Raw genomic sequence first — 24,059 nt, 5'->3', positions numbered from 1 at the left:
AGAGGAGCGAACAACGTTTCGACCTTCTTCGGTCATCGTCAGGTTCACAAAGAAGGAAAGAGGTTACTGACCGGAAGCTGACCACATGTTTGAAAGGAGTTGTGTAACTGAGTGTCGGAATCTAGAGGGCGGTGTTAGATGTTTGAATATATAATTTTATATATTTTATTATTTTTAATATAAGTATAAAGGTGTTCCTTTGTATTGGTTTATTTTGGGTTGAAATTGTTTTACAAGTAAGGCTTTAATTTTGCGTTTGTTTATGTTTGTTTCTTTATTTAGTATTTGAGTGTTTTCTATGGTTATGTTGTATTTATTTGACATGCAGTGTTCGAAAATGTGTGAAGGTGACTTTTTGTGTTCTTTGAATCTGGTTTCCATTTTTCTACTTGTTTCTCCAACAAAAAGTCGTGACAGTTATCACATTGTATTTTATAAATAATGTTGGTGTGGTGTTTGTCAGTGTAGTTCTTAGATAGTATAGACCTCAGTTTTGTGCCTGTTTTTTGAATAAATTTAGTATTAACTGGAATGTCATATTTTGTCACTAGTTTTTGCCAGATGTTGGTTATTTGTCTGCTGATGTCGGGAATATATGGTATGCAGCAGTATATGGTTTCGTGATTTTTTGATTCGTGAGATGTATTTACTTTTGTTGGTTGATTTTGCTTTCTGACCAGGTGTGTGCGTATAATGTTTTCTACGGTTTGTGAAGGAAACTTATTGATATTGATAAAGTATTGTTTTATTTTATCTAATTCATCGTTAATTTTTCTGGTGAGCATAGTTTTATGGCTGTGTTTATTTGGTGTCTTATCATGTTAATTTTTTTAGTTTTGTTTCATGTGCTGAGTCCCAAGGAATGTATAGTCCAGTATGGGTGATTTTTCGGTGGATTTCTGTTTTAAATTGTGTGTTGGTTCTTGTAATTTTGAGGTTAATAAATGATATTTGATTACTTTCTTCCTGTTCACATATGTAGTTAATATTGATTCCATGAATGAAACACCTCTTCTTACAGTATAGATTCTGACCCTCTATTTTCGGCCACCTGATTCGACTTGAGAAACTTTTCTCAACTGATAGCATGTTGTGTCAACATTATTTGACCTTCAGAAAACTTATGATACTACATGGACGTATAGAATTTAGAGAGACCTCCACTTATGGGGTTACGAGGTCATCTGCACATTCTTATTAAACTTTTTTTCCATAAACAGGCGATTCCAATTTTGTGTGGATTCGACACAATACAAAATACAAAACAAGACATTAAAGACATACAAAACAATAAATACGAATTTTATACTAAAATATAGAAAAACAAATAGGGAATGGAGACAGGGCGGCTCAAAATCCGATATCCACCCGAACCCCGACCAACGTACAAAGAGGCGAGACGTCCAGCCGCCAGAGATGGTAAAATGTCCAGGAACCCAGTCACTGATAGTAACAGCCTATATTTGGCTCTTCCTAGCATCAAAAAGTACGACACTAGCGTCTGGTCGAAAACCAATTTGTTTCGATGAAGCCAAATGACGAACTTAAAGATGGTTAAGGCATACTGGAAGGAAAAGGCCATGTGGCCGGGAACAGAGACTGGTACAAGGTACATACAGTATGATCTCCGCCGAGAGTGGCGGGTCCCGGAAAAGGCGTACAACCCTCTCCCAGATCTCCGCCGACGTTGGACAGAGGACCAACCTGTGCACAATGAGCACAAATCTATACATTGGATTAGCTGCGCTTTGCCCCCCATGGGTATCGAAACCCGGTTTTTAGTGGTGCTTCCTGAACTTTAATACGTTGGTTCTATTTCAGGTTCCGACGTTTAGGCAATTACATGTAACATGCTATATAATCAAACTAATAAACTAATTATCCGTCTCGTAATAATACAGTATACAGGCTAACAACTATCAGACGTAACACTATCTTTGTTACAGTAAATTAAAACTTCCTAATTTTTCAGCTATAAATCTCTTACTTTCAACCGTTTATTGAGTACTGTTTCATTTACCATGTTCCTCCCACTTCTTAATTATCTTAGTCGAGGTTGTCCGTGTTTGTACAAAAAATATTTACATGTCTTCATATGTTCACCAGTTCCACGGACGAAAAGGTTATATGTTTAGATGAAGTATATACTGGGACACTGCTAACAAGTTACTATAGTGAGTAAATGTTATAGGTTTAGATGAAGTAAATACTGGGACACTGCTAATAAGTGACCATAGTGAACACATTGATGATGTAACAATATGTTACAACAATATCTAGAAAGAAATAGCTATTTCTGTAAAATACCTGGTTTAGATTCTGATGGACATGTTATTCACTATAATATAGTAATTTGCAATTAATTTTTAATAAATAATAATATGTGTACATGTAAACACATTTAAAAATCTCCTACTTACTGTCCAACATCTGTTCCTTCATCCACATAATACTTTATACAATACGTAGAGATTGTTTCTTGCTCTTTGTGTTTATACATAATGATACATCATTCGGTGTTTAATAATTTTATTCCTCATAATTTAATTTTTTTTTCGATAAAACTTAATGAAAAATCAGTTTCTGATTTTACCATTTTGTCGCTTATTGGATAGCAGTATTGTTTTAAAGCGTAGAGGGCAGTACAATTGCATAAGCTTTACGGTAAAGTGTGTGATTTTCTAATAGCAAAGCCAAATCGGGCTATCTGCTGAGTTCTTATTTCAGCGTTGTAAATCCGTAATAAATCATGGTGGGATGCGTTGACCAGTGCATACAGCAATGTTATCCGACGATAGACCCAATTCATACAACTGCGTTTGTATACAAAGGCCAAAAGGAGCTATTGCAGATCTGAAAAAGCATGGTCCACGAAGGAAGAAAAACACAACCCTAGGTACATGCTCTACACTGGAGAAGTGCGGAAAGGTCCGGAGCAGAGCTGAAGTCCCTAATGATGAATAGGGTTTATCATCTTCAAGGCCAAGGTCTTGGCAGAGCCATAGACTAGTGACTTATAGTCTAGCTTTAATCGAATAAGAGCACGATATATCTTTAACATAGAACATCGATCCGCTTCACAAGTGGAGAAAGAGAGGAGATGAATGATGTTCGGTGCTCTTGTACACTCGTTTCACAGCTGCTTGATGTGTTGTATAAAGGTCAGCTTACGATAAAAATTAAGCCTAAAGAACATTGTCTCACAAATCACGGGTACTAAAGAACATTGTCTCACAAATCACGGGTACTAAAGAACATTGTCTCACAAATCACGGGTAGCACGAATTCAGCGATAAGATGTTCAGAATCGGAAAGAATATCTCATTGGCAGCAAGAATGAATGTAAACGAGTTTAGAGAAAGAGAAGTTAAAACCGTTTTATCTGGTTTACTTCAGTAAACGCTTGAGGGCAGTCTGTACCTGACGCTCAGTGTCGCTCATGCTCGACGACAGACATAAGATATGAAAATCGTTGACACAGATCTCACTTGCAACAGTATGAGGGAGTTTATCAGTGATGGCCTCAATGTTGATACTGAGAAGTGAGACACTCAAAACGCAGCTTTGAGGGACTCCAAATTACTGTAGAAAGAAACAGGAAAGTGTCAAACCTACACCAACGTGGAATTGTCTCTTTATTAAAAATGTTTGATAAAAATTGGCAAATGACCACATAACCCATGTATGTGGAGGTCTTGCAAAATGCCATTCCTCCATGTCCTGTCATAAGCATTCTGAAGGTCAAAGAATGTTGATACAAGATGTTGTCATTTGAGAAAGGCTTCTTTGATTGACGTTTCAAGTCGAATCAGGTCCACAGATAACACACAGTTTGGAGAAAACATTTATACTTGTCTTTATTTTATTAAAATTAAACATAAAACACATTCCCTGTTGCAATGTCAACTATAACAATAGATTATGATAATGAATCAAATATCGACCAGTCAAACCAGGTATGTTACACAAAAGTAGCCATTTCTCTCTACGTACTGTTTCAATACGTGGCTGTTCATTGTGGTCTCTTCTACAGGCAGTCTCTCCTTCATCATTTCTTCAACTGTATTTATGTTTTACTTCTGATAGAAGATAGTATACAACATTATTTCGTGAATGTGATATAAATTTTATCTGTTTTCCGGAGAAACATGTCTTTGACATGTATAACTGTCTTTCTCTATTCTAACTATGAGATGTATGCTACTCTCGTACCTTGGACCCTTACCTTACGTTTGTGTCAAATAGGTTACCATAATTACTTGACAACCAATTTTAGAAAATAGAGTTTAGAGATGTATTTAGTGTTGAATGAAAACTTTCATTACGAGTTACAAACGATAAAAGAGCGTCACCTAGTGTAATAATTTAGTAAATAGAAAATTATTTCTTTTTTGTTATCAAGTATTTTTTATATTTGCTGTCATTATTAATATTTCCTCTCTCATTTATCAAATAGTTATTAAATCTTTTTACTAGCATATTTAGGTAGCGTTAATTAATTGGAATCTTTTTTTTTTAACAAATAAAACTAAAGTATAACAATATATGTTACATAAAATTAAGAACATCTAGTTTTCTATAATTATAACCAATATGTTTAAATCATGTCGTGATGTTTCTAATATTCACTGGTTCTGAAGAGCTTCATAAGAATAAAGATGAACAACAGAATGTTTTATTTCTCTGACATGACGGAACTGTATAAATATCTGAAGACTTTATTTGTTGTAAGAACAAAGCCACACTGGTCTGTCTGTCTTGGGAATAATACACACATTTTAATTGTTCTAACAACTTAATCTTCCCGCTGTGTCATAGGAGACGATGTGAAGGCATGGAGTTCGCGGTTTTAGAATTTAGCTTCAAGAATTAAAAAATAATAATGAAGGTAAAATGTTTCCAGCCTTACCTTAGCACTTAACGACAATAGCAAAACGTAACGTCTTAAAAATCATAAGACGTTGAAGACAAAATAAACTTCATAAGACGTGTTGTGTAAGGGAAGAAACAATAAAACTGTTTTCCACCGTCCCTAATATTTAGTTATTGACCACAGGGAATAAAACCAGTCAGTAGCACCTTCCAATCACCTTTAAGAAAAAATTATTGACTGTCCATCTTGTATGGCATTAATAATTTATAGAGACGAGGAACTAGAATGTACTATCATTTGTTCAGCGGTGAGTTTCTATAACTTTTTAAAAAATGTTTTTCAGACCAAGTGAACTTTCTCCAGTCATCGTTGCAGTTTAAATAATATAAAAAAACATTTATTTCAAGATGTTTCTTTTACAATAAATGGTGAAGCGACTGATGAAATTTTATTAGAAATATAAAACAAATTTATATATTTAAAGTGCTGGATATGAATAGTTTCAAATTTGTGATTTTTGACAGAAAAAATATTTATAACTAAAAATGTGTGTGTGTGTGTTTTCTTATAGCAAAACCAAATCTGGCTATCTCCTGGGTCCACAGAGGGGAATCAAACCCCTCATTTTAGCGTTGTAAACACGCAGACGTTCAGCTGTACAAGCCGGGCACTAACTTAATATATAATGATATTTGTATCATGAATAATATAGAAGACTTTCGATAGTTTGAAAACAGTACTGGCAAACTGCCAAGAAAAGAAAATGGAGGAGTGTAAATGAAAGGTCAAGGGTTAAGTGTGTTCTAAATGACTTATCAGGAAATAAAACAATGTGTTGAACAAAACAGATGAATAATATTTATACAGAGAAATATATATGTTAAAAAACGGCTCGTTTGGGTTGAGAAAATATTTTACGTAGAGGAGCGAACAACGTTTCGACCTTCTTCGGTCATCGTCAGGTTCACAAAGAAGGAAAGAGGTTACTGACCGGAAGCTGACCACATGTTTGAAAGGAGTTGTGTAACTGAGTGTCGGAATCTAGAGGGCGGTGTTAGATGTTTGAATATATAATTTTATATATTTTATTATTTTTAATATAAGTATAAAGGTGTTCCTTTGTATTGGTTTATTTTGGGTTGAAATTGTTTTACAAGTAAGGCTTTAATTTTGCGTTTGTTTATGTTTGTTTCTTTATTTAGTATTTGAGTGTTTTCTATGGTTATGTTGTATTTATTTGACATGCAGTGTTCGAAAATGTGTGAAGGTGACTTTTTGTGTTCTTTGAATCTGGTTTCCATTTTTCTACTTGTTTCTCCAACAAAAAGTCGTGACAGTTATCACATTGTATTTTATAAATAATGTTGGTGTGGTGTTTGTCAGTGTAGTTCTTAGATAGTATAGACCTCAGTTTTGTGCCTGTTTTTTGAATAAATTTAGTATTAACTGGAATGTCATATTTTGTCACTAGTTTTTGCCAGATGTTGGTTATTTGTCTGCTGATGTCGGGAATATATGGTATGCAGCAGTATATGGTTTCGTGATTTTTTTTGATTCGTGAGATGTATTTACTTTTGTTGGTTGATTTTGCTTTCTGACCAGGTGTGTGCGTATAATGTTTTCTACGGTTTGTGAAGGAAACTTATTGATATTGATAAAGTATTGTTTTATTTTATCTAATTCATCGTTAATTTTTTCTGGTGAGCATAGTTTTATGGCTGTGTTTATTTGGTGTCTTATCATGTTAATTTTTTAGTTTTGTTTCATGTGCTGAGTCCCAAGGAATGTATAGTCCAGTATGGGTGATTTTTCGGTGGATTTCTGTTTTAAATTGTGTGTTGGTTCTTGTAATTTTGAGGTTAATAAATGATATTTGATTACTTTCTTCCTGTTCACATATGTAGTTAATATTGATTCCATGAATGAAACACCTCTTCTTACAGTATAGATTCTGACCCTCTATTTTCGGCCACCTGATTCGACTTGAGAAACTTTTCTCAACTGATAGCATGTTGTGTCAACATTATTTGACCTTCAGAAAACTTATGATACTACATGGACGTATAGAATTTAGAGAGACCTCCACTTATGGGGGTTACGAGGTCATCTGCACATTCTTATTAAACTTTTTTTTCCATAAACAGGCGATTCCAATTTTGTGTGGATTCGACACAATACAAAATACAAAACAAGACATTAAAGACATACAAAACAATAAATACGAATTTTATACTAAAATATAGAAAAAACAAATAGGGAATGGAGACAGGGCGGCTCAAAATCCGATATCCACCCGAACCCCGACCAACGTACAAAGAGGCGAGACGTCCAGCCGCCAGAGATGGTAAAATGTCCAGGAACCCAGTCACTGATAGTAACAGCCTATATTTGGCTCTTCCTAGCATCAAAAAGTACGACACTAGCGTCTGGTCGAAAACCAATTTGTTTCGATGAAGCCAAATGACGAACTTAAAGATGGTTAAGGCATACTGGAAGGAAAAGGCCATGTGGCCGGGAACAGAGACTGGTACAAGGTACATACAGTATGATCTCCGCCGAGAGTGGCGGGTCCCGGAAAAGGCGTACAACCCTCTCCCAGATCTCCGCCGACGTTGGACAGAGGACCAACCTGTGCACAATGAGCACAAATCTATACATTGGATTAGCTGCGCTTTGCCCCATGGGTATCGAAACCCGGTTTTTAGTGGTGCTTCCTGAACTTTAATACGTTGGTTCTATTTCAGGTTCCGACGTTTAGGCAATTACATGTAACATGCTATATAATCAAACTAATAAACTAATTATCCGTCTCGTAATAATACAGTATACAGGCTAACAACTATCAGACGTAACACTATCTTTGTTACAGTAAATTTAAACTTCCTAATTTTTCAGCTATAAATCTCTTACTTTCAACCGTTTATTGAGTACTGTTTCATTTACCATGTTCCTCCCACTTCTTAATTATCTTAGTCGAGGTTGTCCGTGTTTGTACAAAAAATATTTACATGTCTTCATATGTTCACCAGTTCCACGGACGAAAAGGTTATATGTTTAGATGAAGTATATACTGGGACACTGCTAATAAGTTACTATAGTGAGTAAATGTTATAGGTTTAGATGAAGTAAATACTGGGACACTGCTAATAAGTGACCATAGTGAACACATTGATGATGTAACAATATGTTACAACAATATCTAGAAAGAAATAGCTATTTCTGTAAAATACCTGGTTTAGATTCTGATGGACATGTTATTCACTATAATATAGTAATTTGCAATTAATTTTTAATAAATAATAATATGTGTACATGTAAACACATTTAAAAAATCTCCTACTTACTGTCCAACATCTGTTCCTTCATCCACATAATACTTTATACAATACGTAGAGATTGTTTCTTGCTCTTTGTGTTTATACATAATGATACATCATTCGGTGTTTAATAATTTTATTCCTCATAATTTAATTTTTTTTTCGATAAAACTTAATGAAAAATCAGTTTCTGATTTTACCATTTTGTCGCTTATTGGATAGCAGTATTGTTTTAAAGCGTAGAGGGCAGTACAATTGCATAAGCTTTACGGTAAAGTGTGTGATTTTCTAATAGCAAAGCCAAATCGGGCTATCTGCTGAGTTCACCAAGAGGAACTGGACCCCTTATTTCAGCGTTGTAAATTACATGTTATATGTAATTGTCTTAACTCCGAAACTTGAAACAGAACCAACCTGTTAAAGTGCAGAAAGTACCGCTAAAAACTGGGTTTCGTTACCAATTGTGGGCAGAGGACAGATAGCGCATTGAATAGATTTGTGCTTTTTTTCCAAAACAAACCAAACAAACAAGTACAGGAAGTCATTTAGTGTTTTATTAAACGTCTCTCATACAGAAGTATCATCAGAATTATTACGGACCAGTTATTATGTACGAAACATATTCTTACACTGTGATATAACGATATGTTTTTTATTGTAATTATAATACAGTTGAATTCTCTACAAGTTGGAACTGTGAACAAAATATAAATTGTAATATATAGGAAGTCGTTTAGTATTTTATTTCAGGTATCTGATGATGAAAAATGAATAGCAAGGTTATAGTAACCAACATACAACACATCTACTTTATCAACTCAAATAAACTTTCCCGTATGGAGACTATTTTGAAACATATACAGTTGAACTATCAATAAAACCAGACCTTGAACTTAAATTATTGGTAAATAATGGAAAATGTTTTTTGATTGTATTGAATGTGTTACCTGGTAAAAAAGTCTGATAATAAGTTTTAGTTAGTCACATATAAACTAGTTTTGTTTATTTATCTTAAATCATTATAGATTGTTCTTAATATTTAGATGTGAGTTTGATTGTAAAAAAAAACGTTTATGAAAGATTAAAAAAATAATACACATTAGGGTCCAGTAGGTTTACTAGAGTGTTAATTATGTTTTGTTGTAAAACACAATATCTAATTCTCAAAAATAACGCCCTCTGTTAGAGAGTCATAATATTTACTGTTAAAGAATTACGCTTCATGTCTATTTTCAATTGCAAGCCAATTTTTATTATTCACGAGTTTGATCATTACTCAGACATGAGACCAGAAGTTCAACAATTCTGTCAAATATTGTCAAAGTTAAGTATCACGTTACATTGTTATCAATCTATGTATTTTCATGTATAACGTTAAATAAATCGGTCTTTGTCGTGAGTGTCTTTTTCTGGAGCGGAGAGTTTGGTTCCCTGATGAACTGGTGAAAATAGAATCTACTGGATCGTGGTGTTTTTCCACACCCGCTGTAGCTGTGTTACCTTGAAGCTTCCCCATTCAAAACCAACAAACCTGTGAACGTTGCATTCATGGTTGTTTTCATGAATCTTCACATAAACCACGATGTTACAAGTCATAGTAAAATATATTTGTTTTCTGTTTGGACAAAACACGACCGAAACAATGAGAAATTCATTTCTCTGACAACCTCTGAAGAAGATAATTTCTTAATACCTAAGTTTTCTAAATATGTACAAGTAAAGAAGACGACAGGTTAATCATAACAAATACTCAGGTAAGAGTTTCAGATGTTTGAAACTGTAGAGCTTTGCAAAACGGTACAAATGACTCGTGTCATGTGACAACCAGGAGTATGTGGTCACATTGAACTAAGTGTATGTATACCGTCCCGTTATGGCCACATGGATAGCGATCTTAGCTCGAATTATAAGGGTCGCGAGTTCGAATCCTCCTCTAATAAATCTTGCAAGCCCTCTCATCTATAGAGGCTTTACAAGTGACGGTTAATCTCGGTATGGCCAGATGGGCAATCCCACAATTTGTAAGTTAAGATGTAACCAACGGTTGGCGGCGAATGGTGATGATTATATTCCTTCTTTCTGATCTCACACAGCTAAATTATGGACGACTAGCGTAGATAATTCTCGTGTAACTTTGTGAGAATTTTAATAGTATAACAAAGTAACAAACAGCCCGTCTACATGATTTAGGGTAGAAAAATCATCTATGCAGCCTGTATACCTTAGTGAAATAAATGAAATATCTATATAGACACGTGTTAAGTGTTTTTATGTTAAAATATCTAAGTAGTAGCTATAATAGCGTTCATTGAGGTTCGTTTATTCTAATGTTACAATAGCTGGGTGTGTTCCAGACAATTTATTTGTATATAAACTATATGTGTATATCCGTTATATGTAAATTGTGTGTGAGGGTTTTCAAACAGTTTTGACTACTTACATCCATTCCATCCTAATCACACCATTTCCATTTACAGTTTTATTGTTATTCCACCACAACATGAGCCACGTTAACAGAAATGTTTTACATATAAATAACAAATATTCACTCACAGTTTCCTACTAGCTCAGTGTTTATCTCTCTGCATGTCTCTATAATACTGTAACTTGATTCTTGACGTCAGCTGTTAATGGAGTCATTCTGATTGGTTGTGATGTTCTAAGAACTATGTATCCCATTAAAACTATGATAGTTAAGTTTCAGTAACGTAATCTCATTTCATGTTTACATTCCAATAAAATGTAGCAGAAGTACCTAATAATTAAACAGTATTGGGTAATATAATATTTATATCTTATAAGAAATAATTTCTTTATAATATAATTTTAATGAATATTATACTAAGTACATATCTTAAGTACTTGATTGAATAACTCTTATTATCATGCTGTCAGAAAGTGATATTTTGTTTTCATTTTACAAGTCGATATTTCGTGACATACATGGTAACTAATGTTTTTCTATCTACTGTTAAACTTTCTTTCTGTGTGTTTTGGTTGATATCTCGGGTCTTGGTCTTGGTTGTCAGATGTAAAGTTCTTTAATGATGAAAACATCAAGGATTAGAAAATTTTCAATATAAAATTAATTTTATTGTTAAACGGTATTTAGAAAGAAAAATTTCTATCGTTGAAAAATCATACACTAGATGTCGTTTGGTTATTATAATGGTTTTAGAGTTCCTGTGATAACTGTCAAGACTTTTATGTTGGAGAAACAAATAGAAAAATGGAAACCAGATTCTAATAACACAAAAAAGTCACCTTCACACGTTTTCTAATGCTGCAAATCAAATAAACACAACGTAAACAAATGCAAAATTAAAGAAGCCTTACTTATACAAGAACTCAAGCCCAAAATAAACCAATAGAATGGAACATTTTTTGCACCTATATTAATAAATATAATCAAACATCTTAGCACGCCCTCTACATTCCTACACTCAGTTACACAACCCCTTCAAACATATGGTCAGCTATCGGTCAGTTACTTCTTTCTTTATTTGTGACTCTGATGATGACCGAAGAAGGTCGAAACGTTGTTCGTTCCTCTACGTAAACATTTTCTCAACCCAAACTAGCTGTTTTACATATGTATTTTTCTCTACAAGTAGGTTTTTTCGTCATCAATGATTATTTACGTATATAGAAAGGTGGGAAAATGTTCAAGGAAATCACAAACACTTCAACTGTAACGGTTATAAAGATAACAACTATGATTGTAATGTTTCTTGATTATCTGTAATGACGATAAAACCAACTTGTAGAGAAAATTATTAAGTGCTTTCTCTACCCATACCAGCCGTTTTTATATACATAATATTTTTTGATTGGTTGGTTCAGAGTGGTGAGGTTTCATCAACGACCCATCTACACGAACGTAGATAAACACCATGAGCCAGTAAATCCAGTTCTCACGCCCACATCTGGGAACAAACCGCTCAGCCCCAGATAATATAGAATAATCTGAATATAATTTAAGAGGACTTTGAACGTTTTCAAAAGATAGTTTGACATATTGCAGGTTACAATATTCATATATCAACCTTACACACATTTCATGTATTAACATAATTTATTGCACTGTTCAGTTAACTGCCGATTTTGTGAAGATAGTTTACATTTGGAGTAGGTACATATTTCTTAAAAGTAAACATTCCATGTGAGTCTACTAGTGAAGGTAATACCAATAAATTTAACTGTTTGTTGACCTTGGACTTGGTATTAAATAATTGGAAACTTTCGTTGTTAGCTTTCTTTATGTTCCTATTCAGAGTCCTTACAGTATGATTTAAACAGATCTAGCTAATTTTTAAAAAGGAAGCCAAAGGTCTTCAAATATTTATGTCGTTTCTTTACGTCAAAAATATCACAGTCTGCCATTTAAAATTCATTATTATAACAAAAAACAAACAGTTCAGAATATGAACAAAATACAATTGTTTGACATTGTGAACAGGAACAAGTAAACATGTAAGAATGTTTAAATGTCTTGTATAACATCTTCCGAACTAAACAAAATGTCTCCTATATAACGTATTGAAGGAAACAAACAAACAGCTGACACATTTTAAAGATAGATAGATAGAGTATTTGTACTGACAAAATAAGTTATAATTACAGTTAACCATCAGGTGAGACATGAACACCATGTGTTCACGAGTGTAAGAATTACACTTTTACATTTTAGTTTCTTGTTGAGAAAATTCGGTAACTTTTGTTATGTCGTATAAAAATAAAAACTACACATAATTTTAAACTAGAATGAACTGTTTCTAGTTTTGATATGATACACTAGTCAACACCTCTTGGACAATTCTTATTAACCGAATAGTGGGATTTCAACGTCATTCTTATTGTGTCTTCTGTATACTGTATAGAAATGCTCCACAACATTATTACACTAGGTGTTTTAAAGTATTTTCACAATCTTTCGTTCTGATTTAGTTTCACTTATAAGTGAGTGTGAGACTCATTTTTCATTATTTTTGTCAATTATTATAATTATCCGTTGTAAAGTACTGACTCTATATTATAGTATCAAACATAAATTGTTTTCAAAATATTCTGAACCATAACGATGACATCTCAGTATTATGAAATCATACGTTATATTGGTGGATCGACATGTTTTACTTCCTACTTATTACAATGAATTAAAGGCACCTAACACATGTTATTTTGTCATATATAAACCAGTGTTATTTATTTATATTCAATCGTTATAATTTGTTGTTAATATGTACATGTTAGTTTGAATGTGAGAACATTAATTAAAGCTGTTAATTCATTCCATTTTTGTAAACTTTAGTTTTCTTTCAAGGTCGCTTCTATAAAGATATAAACTATTTTTCGTAACAAGATAAAACTATATATACCATTCCCTGAGTCATTGGTTATCATATGAGCTTACAGTGCTACAATTCGGGATTCAGTCATTCTGGGGTGTTAACGAATAGGATAGACCAGTGTGTAGCTTTGTGCTTAACAACAAATAGTACTTCGTGAAATACCATGTTTTATTTCATGAACTGACGAGAAATATAAAAAAAATGTTTCTTTATTGTGACGAATTTGTAGAGTTTTCCTTTTGCAAATTATCAAAGGAAAAACTTTAAAACTGACATATAAATTTAAAGATACTCGTAACATACATAAAGTGCAGCAAGCTCTTGAAATGGTGAAGGTAGCACTGTCAGTAGAACAAGAGATTAGACTGAACAACCACTTGTTCAAACATTATATAGAAAGAAATGGCTACTTTTGTGTAAAATACCTGGTTTGTAGACTAGTGGACATTTCATTAATTATCATAATATATTTTTATAATTGATAACGTAACAGGGAATATGTTTTATGTTTACTTTTTAATAAAATAAAGACAAGTATACATATAAAAACATTTTAAAATTTCTTCCATACTGTCTGGTTTTGAATATTTTTAAAGGTTAACTAAAGGTGAAGATAAAATAAATAAGTGATACAAATTGGATAGCTCGAGTAGACCCCTCTATGACACAGTGGTATGTAGAGTAGACCCCTCTGTGACACAGTGGTATGTAGAGTAGAACCCTCTGTGACACAGTGTGATGTAGAGTAGACCCCTCTGTGACACAGTGGTATGTAGAGTAGACCCCTCTGTGACACAGTGATATGTAGAGTAGAACCCTCTGTGACACAGTGGTATGTAGAGTAGAACCCTCTGTGACACAGTGGTATGTAGAGTAGACCCCTCTGTGACACAGTGGTATGTAGAGTAGAACCCTCTGTGACACAGTGTGATGTAGAGTAGACCCCTCTGTGACACAGTGGTATGTAGAGTAGAACCCTCTGTGACACAGTGGTATGTAGAGTAGACCCCTCTGTGACACAGTGGTATGTAGAGTAGAACCCTCTGTGACACAGTGGTATGTAGAGTAGAACCCTCTGTGACACAGTGTGATGTAGAGTAGACCCCTCTGTGTCACAGTGGTATGTAGAGTAGAACCCTCTGTGACAGAGTGGTATGTAGAGTAGACCCCTCTGTGACACAGTGGTATGTAGAGTAGAACCCTCTGTGACACAGTGTGATGTAGAGTAGACCCCTCTGTGACACAGTAGTATGTAGAGTAGACCCCTCTGTGACACAGTGTGATGTAGAGTAGACCCCTCTGTGACACAGTGGTATGTAGAGTAGAACCATCTGTGACACAGTGGTATGTAGAGTAGACCCCTCTGTGACACAGTGGTATGTAGAGTAGAACCCTCTGTGACACAGTGTGATGTAGAGTAGATCCCTCTGTGACACAGTGGTATGTAGAGTAGACCCCTCTGTGACACAGTGTGATGTAGAGTAGACCCCTCTGTGACACAGTGGTATGTAGAGTAGAACCCTCTGTGACACAGTGGTATGTAGAGTAGAACCCCTCTGTGACACAGTGGTATGTAGAGTAGAACCCTCTGTGACACAGTGTGATGTAGAGTAGACCCCTCTGTGACACAGTAGTATGTAGAGTAGACCCTCTGTGACACAGTGGTATGTAGAGTAGACCCCTCTGTGACACAGTGGTATGTAGAGTAGAACCATCTGTGACACAGTGGTATGTAGAGTAGACCCTCTGTGACACAGTGTGATGTAGAGTAGATCCCTCTGTGACACAGTGGTATGTAGAGTAGACCCCTCTGTGACACAGTGGTATGTAGAGTAGACCCCTCTGTGACACAGTGGTATGTAGAGTAGAACCCTCTGTGACACAGTGTGATGTAGAGTAGACCCCTCTGTGACACAGTAGTATGTAGAGTAGACCCCTCTGTGACACAGTGGTATGTAGAGTAGACCCCTCTGTGACACAGTGGTATGTAGAGTAGAACCATCTGTGACACAGTGGTATGTAGAGTAGACCCCTCTGTGACACAGTGTGATGTAGAGTAGAACCCTCTGTGACACAGTGTGATGTAGAGTAGACCCCTCTGTGACACAGTGGTATGTAGAGTAGACCCCTCTGTGACACAGTGGTATGTAGAGTAGAACCCTCTGTGACACAGTGGTATGTAGAGTAGAACCCTCTGTGACACAGTGTGATGTAGAGTAGACCCCTCTGTGACACAGTAGTATGTAGAGTAGACCCCTCTGTGACACAGTGGTATGTAGAGTAGACCCCTCTGTGACACAGTGGTATGTAGAGTAGAACCATCTGTGACACAGTGGTATGTAGAGTAGACCCTCTGTGACACAGTGTGATGTAGAGTAGATCCCTCTGTGACACAGTGGTATGTAGAGTAGACCCCTCTGTGACACAGTGGTATGTAGAGTAGACCCCTCTGTGACACAGTGGTATGTAGAGTAGAACCCTCTGTGACACAGTGTGATGTAGAGTAGACCCCTCTGTGACACAGTGGTATGTAGAGTAGACCCCTCTGTGACACAGTGGTATGTAGAGTAGACCCCTCTGTGACACAGTGGTATGTAGAGTAGAACCATCTGTGACACAGTGGTATGTAGAGTAGACCCCTCTGTGACACAGTGTGATGTAGAGTAGATCCCTCTGTGACACAGTGGTATGTAGAGTAGACCCCTCTGTGACACAGTGGTATGTAGAGTAGACCCCTCTGTGACACAGTGGTATGTAGAGTAGAACCCTCTGTGACACAGTGGTATGTAGAGTAGAACCCTCTGTGACACAGTGGTATGTAGAGTAGACCCCTCTGTGACACAGTAGGCTGAGAACAAATACCGAATTTTGTAGCTTTGTAATTGATTACAAACATAATATATAGATCAGAAAACTTCTCCAGACAATATAAAACAACAACACAAACTCTATAAAATTCTTCACAGTCAATAAAGCCCTCGTCTAAATTGGTTTCATTATTTCTAAAAATATCCCAGGTTTGACATAATAAAAACAGTAAATATAAAATAAATTAGCCAGTATGATTAATAAACTTCATATTCTTGCTCTAAGACGAATTGCTTATTTCTACTTGTAATATATTTAAACTTTAATCATAGTTATGTGTTTTCATGAACACCTGTTGACTGTTTCAATATTTCGTTCTAAATTAATAAAGTTAACAGTCACCATCGTCTTACTAACAAATGAATGTACATGATTTATAATACTGTCTTTTACAAAATACAGATTATATCCTTTTCCAAGTTCTCGGTTAATTTAAAGATAATCCAAACAGTTTTCTCATGATAATATCTAAATTATGTTTTCCTTATTTGTAGATATTATTGGGAAATCAACTTCACATAAAACTTGTACTTATTCTTAGCCAACACAACCAAGGGTATTTAAGTTAAGAGTGTTTTGGTCTCTGGATCAAAGCATCCCACTGTATTTTCACTTGACAGATTCAAAATTATCTTAATTAAAGCATAATATATACAGAGCTATTCAATGTTTAATTCTCACGCGTGTGAATAACTTATTTAGAAAATAAAATTACTTGATTCTCTACGTTCTCAGATTCTAAATATACTGCAGTATACAGCATGCGAGAAGAAGATGGGGTATTGACAGACATCAGAATTTTTAACGTTTCGTCTAAAGTTGTCATGGCAACTGTGTAACACAAAACAAACCTAAACTGCATCTGTTTCCCGCGAAGTCGATTATAGAAAAATGAAAATAATCCACTTAAAGAAAACACACAGTAACAACTACAACGTTAAAAAACCATAGCAAGGCAAAATCGAAGGTCACCACAACCTGAAGGGGTAAAATTCCACACAAACAAAGCTCAGCCTTACTATGTAACTGTTGGCACGTTCCTTCTTTGAGACAGTTAAAATATGAAAAACAAAATATGCAGATAAAAATACAGTTGCCTTTTATGCTAAAATTCGAATCAAACTATATATTGTCAATGTGTTGTTAATAATGTGTACAGTAAAATATGTGACACTACACTATTAACGGTCTTGACAAACACCTGTTAATAATGTGTACAGTAAAATATGTGACACTACACTATTAACGGTCTTGAGAAACATCTGTTAATAATGTGTACAGTAAAATATGCGACACTACACTATTAACGGTCTTGAGAAACATCTGTTAATAATGTGTACAGTAAAATATGTGACACTACACTATTAACGGTCTTGAGAAATGTCTACACTTGATTTTGAAAATCATAGTTATTTAAACTATCATTATTTTCTACCATCGGAAATATAAGAAACTGTACAGATGTTAGTGTTTTTTGGTGAAAAGATAAAAGCGCATTCGAGTCCTTGCCAGTGAGATTATAGAGACAAAATTCGAATGTACACTACAGCAAGAAGAGATATAATTATAGAAACTTATACTTTGGTGATTAAAGTTATAAAAATAAAGATCACAGGACAATTAAAGTTAGTAAAGATAAAAATTGATTTAAATTTAATTAGACGATATGTAACAGAAAACTTAATCACATTAGTAAAGAAAATGAAAGAAAACCTGTAAAAGGCTGAAAACACAAAGTGACGTAATAGCTTCACTAAATTTTTAAATTAGTTATTCGTCTTTTCAATAGAAAAGTTCGGCATGGTCAGTAGGGTTAAGGTGTTCGAGTCAAGGTCCAGCATGGCCAGGTGGGTTAAGGTGTTCGACTCAAGGTCCAGCATGGCCAGGTGGGTCAAGGTGTTCGAGTCAAGGTCCAGCATGGCCAGGTGGGTTAAGGTGTTCGACTCAAGGTCCAGCATGGCCAGGTGGGTCAAGGTGTTCGACTCAAGGTCCAGCATGGCCAGGTAGGTTAAGGTGTTCGAGTCAAGGTCCAGCATGGCCAGGTAGGTTAAGGTGTTCGACTCAAGGTCCAGCATGGCCAGGTGGGTTAAGGTGTTCGACTCAAGGTCCAGCATGGCCAGGTGGGTTAAGGTGTTCGACTCGTAATCTGAGGTTCGAATCACGGTCACTCCAAACATGGTCAACCTTTCAGCCGTGGGAGCGTTATAATATGACGGTCAATCTTGGTAAAATGTTGATAAAAGAGTAACCCAAGAGTTGGCGGTGAGTGGTGATGACTAGCTGTCTTCCTTTGAGTCTTACACTGCTAAATTAGGGACATCTAGCACAAAGAGCAATCGAGTAGTTTTGAACGAAATCCAAAAGCAAGTTGTGTTTTAATGTTGTAATTTGTACCAATCCTTTTTTTTTTTTTTCGTAGGGCCTGGTATGGCCAAGCGCGTAAAGGCGTGCGCTTCGTAATCTGAGGGTCGCGGGTTCGCGCCCGAGTCGCGCCAAACATGCTCGCCCTCCCAGCCTTGGGGGCGTTATAATGTTACGGTCAATCCCATTTTCGTTAGTACAAGAGTTGGCGGTGTGTGGTGATGACTAGCTGCCTTTCCTCTAGTCTTACACTGCTAAATTAGGGACGGCTAGCACAGATAGCCCTCGAGTAGCTTTGTGCGAAATTCCAAAACAAACAAACAAACCTTTTTTTCTTATCTTAATCACAAATATGAAGTTATGAAACTGCTGTACAAACATATAAAACACGTTGAACACAAATATCTGTGTAACGGATGATCAGATCAGTTTTGTTTTTAAAAACACCAGATAATTATTACTATAGTTTTTAAATAATCACAGATGAAATGATTAACAAGAGAAGACTTGAAGGAAAGTCGAATGGTAATGGAATTCTAACAGTACACCCACATTTCACTTATAGCTGAAAACTGACTTTGCATTAAATAGAACAAAAACATGCACATAAAATTATATGTTCATGAACAGTGGAGTCATTTTTAAAAAAACATCTATGATCTTATTTATTAATTGTAGCAAAAGTAGAAACTTTGTCTCTATTTTAAAACTATTTTAACATGACCATTCATAAAATAGTGGGAACGAAGAAATTTTAAAAGCAAAAATACTTTAATTTGATTGGTATTTGTATTGTTTCTAGACCAGCCTTTTCCAGAAATTTGTAGAAGTTTCTTGAGTGTAGTTCACAAAATTTCTTTTACGAAATCGTGCTAGAACATCTTGAAACATCGAACGACGCGCTTGATTCATATAAAAACCGAGAGACAGTAATACATGAAGAATATTGTTAGATACCGTCAGAATGCAATATTAGAACTGTGATTAGCCCTAACTAATCGGAAAACTACACAATTTGACAAGCAACATTTATAGATCTTTAACATTACAAACCGTTCAACTTCAGTTAATCAACTTTTACGTTATTATTACTTCGAAAATATTAAATATATTCGGCGGAAACATTCAGTTTGTAAGGATGTGCAGCCTATCAAACTAACTAACTTAAACGATGAGGAGCAGTATTAACGTCTGTAAAACTGTTGTATATAATCCATAATAACTATTAGTGATAACCGTTTTGTAAAACTGTTGTATATAATCCATAATAACTCTTAGTGATAACCGTTTTGTAAAACTGTTGTATATAATCCATAATAACTCTTAGTGATAACGGTTTTGTAAAACTGTTGTATATAATCCATAATAACTCTTAGTGATAACCGTTTTGTAAAACTGTTGTATATAATCCATAATAACTCTTAGTGATAACCGTTTTGTAAAACTATTGTATATAATCCATAATAACTCTTAGTGATAACCGTTTTGTAAAACTGTTGTATATAATCCATAATAACTATTAGTGATAACCGTTTTGTAAAACTGTTGTATATAATCCATAATAACTCTTAGTGATAACCGTTTTGTAAAACTGTTGTATATAATCCATAATAACTCTTAGTGATAACCGTTTTGTAAAACTGTTGTATATAATCCATAATAACTCTTAGTGATAACCGTTTTGTAAAACTGTTGTATATAATCCATAATAACTCTTAGTGATAACCGTTTTGTAAAACTGTTGTATATAATCCATAATAACTCTTAGTGATAACCGTTTTGTAAAACTGTTGTATATAATCCATAATAACTCTTAGTGATAACCGTTTTGTAAAACTGTTGTATATAATCCATAATAACTCTTAGTGATAACCGTTTTGTAAAACTGTTGTATATAATCCATAATAACTCTTAGTGATAACCGTTTTGTAAAACTGTTGTATATAATCCATAATAACTCTTAGTGATAACCGTTTTGTAAAACTGTTGTATATAATCCATAATAACTCTTAGTGATAACCGTTTTGTAAAACTGTTGTATATAATCCATAATAACTCTTAGTGATAACCGTTTTGTAAAACTGTTGTATATAATCCATAATAACTCTTAGTGATAACCGTTTTGTAAAACTGTTGTATATAATCCATAATAACTCTTAGTGATAACCGTTTTGTAAAACTGTTGTATATAATCCATAATAACTATTAGTGATAACCGTTTTGTAAAACTGTTGTATATAATCCATAATAACTCTTAGTGATAACCGTTTTGTAAAACTGTTGTATATAATCCATAATAACTCTTAGTGATAACGGTTTTGTAAAACTGTTGTATATAATCCATAATAACTCTTAGTGATAACCGTTTTGTAAAACTGTTGTATATAATCCATAATAACTCTTAGTGATAACCGTTTTGTAAAACTGTTGTATATAATCCATAATAACTCTTAGTGATAACCGTTTTGTAAAACTGTTGTATATAATCCATAATAACTCTTAGTGATAACCGTTTTGTAAAACTGTTGTATATAATCCATAATAACTCTTAGTGATAACCGTTTTGTAAAACTGTTGTATATAATCCATAATAACTATTAGTGATAACCGTTTTGTAAAACTGTTGTATATAATCCATAATAATTCTTAGTGATAACCGTTTTGTAAAACTGTTGTATATAATCCATAATAACTATTAGTGATAACCGTTTTGTAAAACTGTTGTATATAATCCATAATAACTCTTAGTGATAACCGTTTTGTAAAACTGTTGTATATAATCCATAATAACTCTTAGTGATAACCGTTTTGTAAAACTGTTGTATATAATCCATAATAACTCTTAGTGATAACGGTTTTGTAAAACTGTTGTATATAATCCATAATAACTCTTAGTGATAACGGTTTTGTAAAACTGTTGTATATAATCCATAATAACTCTTAGTGATAACCGTTTTGTAAAACTGTTGTATATAATCCATAATAACTCTTAGTGATAACCGTTTTGTAAAACTGTTGTATATAATCCATAATAACTCTTAGTGATAACCGTTTTGTAAAACTGTTGTATATAATCCATAATAACTATTAGTGATAACCGTTTTGTAAAACTGTTGTATATAATCCATAATAACTCTTAGTGATAACCGTTTTGTAAAACTGTTGTATATAATCCATAATAACTATTAGTGATAACCGTTTTGTAAAACTGTTGTATATAATCCATAATAACTCTTAGTGATAACCGTTTTGTAAAACTGTTGTATATAATCCATAATAACTCTTAGTGATAACGGTTTTGTAAAACTGTTGTATATAATCCATAATAACTCTTAGTGATAACGGTTTTGTAAAACTGTTGTATATAATCCATAATAACTCTTAGTGATAACCGTTTTGTAAAACTGTTGTATATAATCCATAATAACTCTTAGTGATAACCGTTTTGTAAAACTGTTGTATATAATCCATAATAACTCTTAGTGATAACCGTTTTCATAAATTACAATTTTTGTATTAAAATATATTTGTGTTAAAAACGAACATTGTTTGTTTCAAACTTGTTACAAAATATCATAAATTTAGTAGGTATTAACATTTATTTATCTTCTATTTTCAAATTCATATTTGTACTGATTTGAATCAGTAATACGTAAAGTAAGAAACGTAATAAAGAACATAATATTTATTGTATCTTATAACTTCATAAACACTGTGATGGCTGTATCCCGTCATGTGGGAAATGTCTCCATAACTACCATAGTGATGACAATAAGCTATGAATCTACTTTTATCTCCTTTTGCACTGATGTTTTTGTAATAAAGATTGCTACAATCAGCTATGAACTTAGTGTGTCATTGACTTATCTTCCACAGTCTCATGGTGTTGCATGCAGAGTATACTTTGTATCTTAATTAAGAACCTAAACAAGTTCTATCCTTTTCCTAATATTGTCCTCAAGTCAACAATTAACAAAATCACAGATTGAATATTCAATTGTAATTCCCATGTATCCAACTTATAACAAAGAGAGACTGTACATACACAGGAAGGAAAAAGAAATGAATAAAGACAACAATGATAATGAAACAATAACAGAAAAACAATAATACTGACATTAGTAATAGTGAAACAATAACAGAAAAACAATAATACTGACATTAGTAATGGTGAAACAACAACACAAAACAACAACTAATAACACTGACACTGTAACAATAACCAAGAAGACAACCAATATCATTGAAAACTGTGATACTGTAACAATAACCAAGAAGACAACCAATAACACTGAAAACAATGATACTGGACCAACAGCTAAAAAAAAATCATACTGACAGCAGTGACACAAAACCAAACGTCAAGTGATTACTATGATGAAGCCTCATGAAGACATAGTGGTATTGTTTAATTATGTAAGGTTATATAGTTTTTTTTCTTAAAAGCATAGTTTATATTTCAGTTTTTTTTACCACTCAATGTTCTTCCTTAAGAGAAAAAGCATGTGTTTGTCATGCTAACACTGAAGAAAGTATTATTCAATGGATAAATGTTTTTACATATTTATAGACTAACAGATTATCTGCACTAGCTGTTTCTAATATTAAACTAATAGATGAGGGATAGCAGCTAATGATATAGTGGTATTTCACTGTAACTGTTACACCTACTCTTCCTATTTAGTTTGCCTTTACCTCATAAACCTTTATCATCCTACCTTCTGTTTTGATGCATAATGAAGTTCGAACGACCGCAAGCAAAGTGGCGTTAAACATGACTGTGCCATCAGTGTTGAGTGGCATGTTCATTGATACGAGTCTCTGGAGGAAATAAACTAGCATGACACATAAACACACAAGATAAACAGAAACAGCAGTAAGTAAAATACAGAATATAAATTTACATACAGGTGTAAACAAATACATAATATAAATACATAAATTAAAGGTATAAGCAAATTGCTTTTGCAGATTAATAATCAAAGTATAATATTCTAGTTCTGTCATAGAGATATCATTATCAATGGAATCCTAAATATATTTTCTATAAACATAATAAGACCTTAATCTGTATATCTTCCCTAGAGACATAGTGAGGGCTTTAATCCTGTATGTCTTCCCTAGAGACATAGTGAGGGCTCTTATCCAGTATATCTTCCCTAGAGACATAATGAGGGCTTTAATCCTGTATATCTTCCCTAGAGACATAGTGAAGGCTTGAATCCAGTATATCTTCCCTAGAGACATAGTGAAGGCTTTATACCTGTACATCTCCCTAGAGACATAGTG

The sequence above is a fragment of the Tachypleus tridentatus genome, chromosome 13 (assembly GCF_004210375.1).
Source record: "Tachypleus tridentatus isolate NWPU-2018 chromosome 13, ASM421037v1, whole genome shotgun sequence".
Classification (NCBI taxonomy): Eukaryota; Metazoa; Arthropoda; class Merostomata; order Xiphosura; family Limulidae; genus Tachypleus; species Tachypleus tridentatus.
Note: the sequence above shows the minus strand (reverse complement) of the source record.